The 7,756-nt window shown below is 37.5% G+C and overlaps 1 pseudogene; it reads right to left on the bottom strand.

The window, feature by feature from the left end:
• Nucleotides 1-5,285: 5,285 nt before the first annotated feature.
• Nucleotides 5,286-6,318, bottom strand: LOC142639439 (fatty acid desaturase 4, chloroplastic-like; annotated as a pseudogene).
• Nucleotides 6,319-7,756: the final 1,438 nt, after the last annotated feature.

The following is a 7,756-nucleotide window of genomic DNA, read 5'->3' as shown; positions in this document are numbered from 1 at the left end:
TCGTATATGGTCCAATACCTTCAGCAAGGAGGCTATTTGGGAAAAGAAAGATTGTTAAGGATCCTAGAATGATACAAATTGAAAGATAGACAAATAGATCACTATTCATTGGCAGTTGATAACTATTCACTGGTGACAAATCACTATTCACTGGGGACAAATCACTATTTCACCGGCGACAGATCACTATTCACCAGCACGCGTGAATAGCTTTTAGAGAAATCAAGACAGTCCAAACAGATACAGATAGATTTTCAAAAGTTACTACTGTTTACTAGCATGGGTAAAAAGAGATCTAATAGATTCCCGAGATTTGAAAGATTCCCAGACAGATGCAGACAGACTATTACTCATCAGTACTAATTTCCATACCACCGACAGATTAACTTAAGTTAAATTTACCTACTCAGGTCACTTTACCATAGTTCATTTCACCTATAAAATAGACGCACTACGAAGACAGAAGACAAATTTCTAAGTTTCTAAGATTCTAAGCTTTTAAGTTCCAAGTTTTAGAAAGCCTTTTGTAATAGCCTTCCCTCTCCCTCAGAAAGACTTTTGAACTCTCTCCCCATCTTGTAATCTTGTAACCTTTCTCTTCAGACAGTTTTATTTTCAAGTTTGTATCAAAGACAACAGTTTGTTTCAAGTTTATCAAAGACTAAAGTTTTTATTCAAGTAAGATTTTACTAGTTTCTATTTTCATTTTCCATACTTCATTTTAACCTTATTTTGAATATATCTATTTTGCTATTTACTTCTTTATTATCTATTTTATCATTGTTTCTGCTTCCATATTACTGCTGTGCTCTCTCCTGGGTAGTCATTGGTATTAGAGCATCTAGATCATAAAACACCTAATGAACAATGAATAATTTATGCAAAAAACATGATGTAGCACCAACTGTAGTCATACGAACCACATGTGCCAACAGACGCCACTGTTTCACACTTGCTGCTCAACAGCTTGGCACGATTTTACACACTATCCAGTCATATCATCCACATTCATGAGAATACTTAAATATATGAATAATCGTACCCTAGGGCTAGGGACATAGCACTGTGTCAATTAAATATAATGCTCTATTCAAGAACACTGCAACTATCACCTATATCTTCAAATCTCACTGTGACATTGGGAACATTGAAAATCCTGCTCATGTAGTGTTTTTCTAGCCTGTATTGACATGACAAGCCCTAATAACTGAAATTATAATGCTTGGAACATGAAATGAGGTTATAAATGCACCACAATAATGATCTCATTTCTACCCCCAATAATTTCGTAGATTGACTAAGCTATGAGTCGCAACACCTTAACATCAAGTCGTACAATGCGAAACAAGTTTAGATCTACTTCAACAAATGGATTATCACAAGTTCCAGCAGATCAACAACTACAGACATACACAGACCACTATGGAGGGAAATGGGTTGGAAAGAAGAGAGATTTCCTTAATATGCCAATATACACGTACGAGAGTCTTGGAAGTGTCGGGCACATCATGGTCGGCAAACCTACAAAACTAAGTACAAATACCACCGCAATAGAGTTCACCGTAGTAGAACCACCATGGTCAATCCTATACGAGAAGAGGTGTGAGTTGGAGGTGTATTGTCGATGTCATGGGTTACGAGTTCCTAAGGCACGCTCAGCTGAGTTACCTAGAGATTAACCTGCCAACATACTTGATCGTCTTGAACAAGAGAACAATCAAATGCAAAGGCGATTAAACCGTTTTCATGCAATCCAAAAAGCTAGGAAGCATCTAAAGGGGAAGATGCAAGAGCGAGCCATCAAGTCTATTAATGAAGTTATTGCGTTAGATGATGAAAGAGATATTTCAGACTTCTCAGATTCAAGTAGTGATGATTTCCAAAAATTTCTACCTACGAACATTAGACGTTGTTGTTAATGTTTACATGTTATGTGCAATACAAATTGTTGTTGTTGTAATCGGCTAATCTTTTGACAAAATGCACTTTACTTATATTTGGGTAGATCTAGGATGTGTTTAATGCTTTAAGAAACCTTGTTTTAAGAATAAGTGTTAAAACCATGCAAGTTTGTCCAAGAAACAAGTTGAAGAAATGCTTGTCATTAAAGCTTGACAACTAGCTCGACAGCTAGCATCTATCGAGCTTAAGAAGCTGTTCCAGCCCTGAGGCTCGACAGCTACTCAACAGCATCTCGACGCCTCTAGCTGTTGAGGTTTAAGAAAGACAGACTTTCAAATCAGTTTTGATTCCAATCCATGGATATATCTTTGGGCATTTTTTTCTCATAACCCTAGACATATAAAAAGATTATTTTAAGGGCCGTATCTGGTTATGCACAGCTGAGACACAAGTTGCAAAGTTTGTTCAAGCAATTTGTGACTGGTGACAAAGTTTGCCCTAGTTCATCTCTTTGTGAAGAAGTTGCTGTGTTAGTGCACTGTAGGGTTTTGTAACCATGCATCTTCTTGTTCTTCATTGTGAGGATGAATTGAAGAACTTTGCAATCAAAATCTTTCTCAAGTTGGTGATTGAAGTCGCGTATTGGGATCCGCGCAATTGGTTATTCACGTACTGGGAGCCGTGCATCAAAAGGAGAGATTGTCACTACAGAACAAGTCCAATTGGGTATTGGGTAAGGGTTCAACTGTAGGTAGGTATAAGATACTGAGATTCCTTTACTTGTAACCACTTGTTTTAATAATAGTAAATTCTCGGGAGTGGTGACCTTAAAATCACCCGGTGGGGTTTTTGCCTTAGAGGTTTTCTCCATTTGTAAACAAATCACCGTGTCAAATTTATTTTCCACTCCACTTTACTTTATTGGTGATTTGTTTGTGCTACCACACATTACATGTTAAATTGGTTAATTAATTAAACTTGGCTAACTAATTAATTAATCCATCACAATGGGTCAATACGTTTTTGACCTATCATTTTTTATTTAGACTTGTTTTTGGCTGGATTTTTATTTATGATTTAGAACTTAGAAGAATTTTTTGTTTTTTGTTTTTTGTTTTTTTTGTGTTAACTCATGAATATATTATTAGCCCACATCACAATGCCAGTTGTTGGGTTAGTCAAAGGACGTACAACGTGATATTTGCATTCATTTGTTTAACTAAACTCCCTACTGGGTGAATATATTGTCCTTACATCACAAGATTGAGTAACATGAAATACTCCTCCAAATAGTCATATCCTAGATCACGTAATTTATATATATAATTTAACACGGGGCTATTTAATTTATTTAAAAACTTCTTTTAAAACTTTCAATTCTCAATATTAATTTAAATCATTGGTATCAAAATAAATATAATATTTGTGGTAGTCATTATCTCTCTTGGAAATATTGGATTTTTTTTTTTTTTGTTGTTGTTGTTGTTGATACAAGATAGAATTTCTATTCTAGCCCAATTTAAGTGTATATGTGTGTGAAGCTCCCTCCTGGAAACTTGAACCCTAGCCCTTGCCCCTAGAAAACAATTAATTCTGGTTTTGATTTAGAGAGAGAGAGAGAGAGAGAGAGAGAGAGAGAGAGGATAAGTTTATTCACCTTCCATTTGTTTGGGAGAATGAAAATTTTTACACTCTTAAAGTATTGCAAATAGAGTAAAACGTATTATATAACAAAGTGTACAACATTTATAAAATATGAAAATTAAAAAAAAAAACTTTTTTGTATATTAAAATTTTGGACAAAACTTATGTATAGTACCTTAAGTACTGTTTCTTATATTTACCTCTTAAAATTCAGCAATATGACTACTTAATTAAAAAAGAAAAACACTTTCATCTTGTAAGAAAAAAGTAACATTGTAGAATTTTAAGAGGGGAACCTAAAAAACAACACCTAAGTACTGTATTTAAGTTTTATCCTAAAATATTTTCACATTAAGATAAACAATGCATTCTATTGGCCAATAATGAAGATCTTAATTATTTTGGCCTTTAATTTTTTTTATAACTAATTTTTTTGGCTCTTCTATAATACAAATTGTAGGGATAAAAGGCCCAAAATGCATTTTGGGCCATGTGCTTTGTTCGAGGTTGTTCACTTGTCCGATGACAGATTAATAGTAATTAAGATGTCAAACCTAGAGATCCACAAGCAAATTGTGACCGAAGAAACTAAGGGAGGTGATCTAAGGAGGGGTGTCTTCTCGGCTAAGCAAAACAAAGATCAGATGGTATGTCCTGTTGTCCAGAATGATCTTTTAGGAGGTCTGACTGATGAAGATATGTTTCATGATGGCACAGAGCACAGGGATGGTTATGAAATATCTAAGAGAAAGCTGATACCACCGCATTAAATGCTTTGTATCCAAATCTCTGGTCGCATTAATGAGGAAGTGATATCTAAACAATGATTTACAGCCTTACAGCTATTACCTAAAGACTTTAAGAAAGTGCTAATGGGATAAGTATCAACACTAGCAGTCTAGACCTACACGTGGAGGGAGGAAATGAGAGTAACAAGGAAGTATAAGATAGAAGAAGGCCTTGGAGAAGAGATTATTAGAAAAAAGAGAGAGAAAAAGAAAACACTGTAGACTCAAGAAAAAAAATCTGTAATATGTCTTTAAGAGAGTGAAATATAAGAATCAACCTCCTCGGCTTAAGTCTGAGGATTATATTTACTATACAAATTATTCCAACTTCCTCTTACGGTGATTTTAGCCCATTATTATTGTTAACTAAACTCATTAAAACTTAGATTTTTAGCCCACTCTTTACAAATTCGTTGTATTGGGCTCTTTAGGCCTATCCCTTTCATATTTTGGGCTTAGGTGCAAATCGTGACCCTACACAAATAAATATAATATACCATTGTATAGAGATCTTCTTTCCAGTGGCGGCTCTAGGAATTTTTCTCAAGGTATTTCTTAAGAATAATAAAAGGGAAATTTATATATTGATAACAACAACAATAAAAAAACACTCAAATACATAAAATTTACAATTGTCTTCTACAAGTTTTCGTATTTTGAAATTGCTGCAAGATAGTCTCATTATCAATGCTATAAGCTATATCTCTTTCAATGTATACAATTAAGCAATCATTCATCCACTGAATGTAGAACAAATTATTGAGCAAAATTAAATTTTATTGGCATAAAAAAAACTGAGGATATTCCCAAATTTTTTTTTGAAGGGTAGACAAATAAAAATTATTAAATATTAAATTTTTTTTAGGCCAGGGTGGTCCTAGTCCTAGGACCACCCTGGCCTAAAGGTGGCGCTGCCCCTACTTCTTTCATTTGGGGTCCTAAGGCCTTTATCTAAATGGCGTAAGGGTTGAGCTGCCCTTGAGTCTCAATCTCTTTGGTCCAGATAGAATTGGGTTTACTCTTGGACCTAGGTCTCATCCCTAGCTTACAAAACAGTATCATCTCCAATGCCTTAAAAATTTGCCACCTATCCAAAAATTCATTCCAAACCGCACTCACTATGCAATAATTATTGTTATAAGGTGGTCTATGACGATTAGCATGTGGTGAATGTGACACAAGCAATCATATCGTGCAACCCAATCACCAGTGGTGGAAGCCGGCTCTTAGTCATGTGAGCCCAAACATGAAATTGCTGGCTAAACAAAAGGCCGCAACCACACAGCAACAAAGGCTTGAAATATTGGATCATTAATAGCAAGGTCCTTTAGTAGCAAGGGTGTGTAAGTTTTTTGCAAGTTGTCTCCAAGTGATTGCCCAGGGCTGCTCACTGTGAAATGCATCTATTTGGGCACCAAAAATTGGAGTTGAGGCACTACCATAATTGTCAATAATACAATGGTACACTCCGGACACAAGGTCAGCTACAATGTAGCTAACCAAACTTGCTAAAGTGGGGCCAGGCCTTATGTGTGATTCGGCTGCACCCATTATTGCCTTTGCTAGAGAGATCAGCACAATGGTGCACCCACATGCTAACCATGCACGATGAGCCCACGTTGACCTCGAACTTGGGTCATTAAGAATGGGGTGGTTAGAGGTGATGTGATCATTGTGGCCGTAGAAAAGGGCTGGTGGTGTTGTGGAGACGACAGAAGAGAGGGAGAGGACTTATAAAGTGGTGGATAAATTGGATGCATGGTGTTTTGTTAGTTCTTTAGTCGCTGACGGTAAATTAGCGCGTGAGAGTGACACATTTTGACTACGTTGGAGGCTTTTTATTCGTCAAATGATCTTGTGTGGGAGGTCAATTTTCCGTCCCAAACTTATATGCTTCACTCTTGTTAACGTATGTATTGTGGGCTTGACCCAATTAGGTTACTTACTTGTATAGCACACATTGTACTACTTGTATTGCACTCATATTTGCTTATACAACACTCATATGCCTCCTATATAAAGGCACTCATGTATATTATTTTAAGTGAGAAATACAATATTATTGAATTCAGTATTTCTAACATGGTATCAGAGCCACTGCTCTGACCTTTTCTTAGTAGTTTTGTCTTTATTGGTGAAACTCCATTCTTAATATTGCTTCCGCTGTCACAAAAATTGCCACAGCCTTTCACCGTTGAACCTTCGAGTCTTCCAGAAATCTTCCTTGGGTTCCGGACCTGTAGTAGCCGTCGTTGAGGAGTTCGAACACTGCAAAGACCACTGCCTTTTCCAGCACCGCCGTGAACCTTGCTCCAATTAATTTTCTAAAGGTACCACGAAGATCGTCTTGCTCCGATCTACCTGTTCATGGAAGCCTTGCAGCCATCGGAGACTGCACACGCCACTCGAAGAACCTGCGTTGAAGCTCACGCGCCGAAACTCTTCCTCACGCGTCGCCACGCTCTAGACCTGCACCTGCTGACGTTAGCCCTAGGTGACGTCATCCGCCACGTCATCGTTGACCGACCGTTGACTGACCGTTGACTTTTTTCCAGAGTTGACTTTTTGCAGCCTAGGTTTTCCTTACTCAGTTTTTCACGTAGATTTCATTTTTGCAGTCTGTTTTTGCATATTGTGTCTCTAAATGGATAAAAAGGATGTTTTTCTTCCTCACCCCATCAATACTGTATTGGAAGGGACTAGGAATTACTTATCTTGGTCTCAAGCTATGCGTAGTTTTCTTAAGGGTCGCATGCTTTGGCATTATTGTACTGGTGCAATCACTATTCCTGTGAAGGGAGCAAGTGAAGAAGATACTGCCTTCCTCGGTCGCATGATTGAATGGGATAGTCACAATCACATGATCTTCATATGGATTCGAAACACTTCCATTCCCTCCATCTCCAATTTGCTAGGCAGCTTTGATGATGCGAAATCAGCATGGGATATGTTGGCCAAAAGATACTCTACTACTCACGGATCCATGAAATATCAGTTAGTGGTTGAATTGCATCAACTTAGGCAAGAACCGGGGCAGTCCATCAATGACTAATATGATCAGCTTCGCTTCATTTGGGACCAAATTGACCTTTCTGATCCAACTTGGGCATGCTCAACAGATGCTCAACAATATGCTGCTATTAGAGATGAATTTCGTCTCTATGAGTTCCTGATGTCACTCCACAAGGACTATGAGCCCATTCGAGGTCAGCTTCTTAATCGTAGTCCTCCTCCCTCTCTTGATACTGCTGTGAACGAGTTAGTAAGAGAAGAAGCTCGCCTTGCAACTCTTCAAGTCCAGAATAAGCTTAATGTTCTGGTCCTTACTCCTTCTGCTCCACCCATAGAGCAACCTCAGCACTCAGGTGATCCTTCTGGCTCCAACAATCGTCGTAGACAGACCAAAAAAAAGTTCTGCAACT

This window comes from Castanea sativa, chromosome 6 (assembly GCF_040712315.1).
Source record: "Castanea sativa cultivar Marrone di Chiusa Pesio chromosome 6, ASM4071231v1".
NCBI classification, from domain to species: domain Eukaryota; kingdom Viridiplantae; phylum Streptophyta; class Magnoliopsida; order Fagales; family Fagaceae; genus Castanea; species Castanea sativa.
The sequence above is the reverse complement of the archived record's forward strand: the minus strand, read 5'-3'. Positions and strand labels throughout refer to the sequence as shown.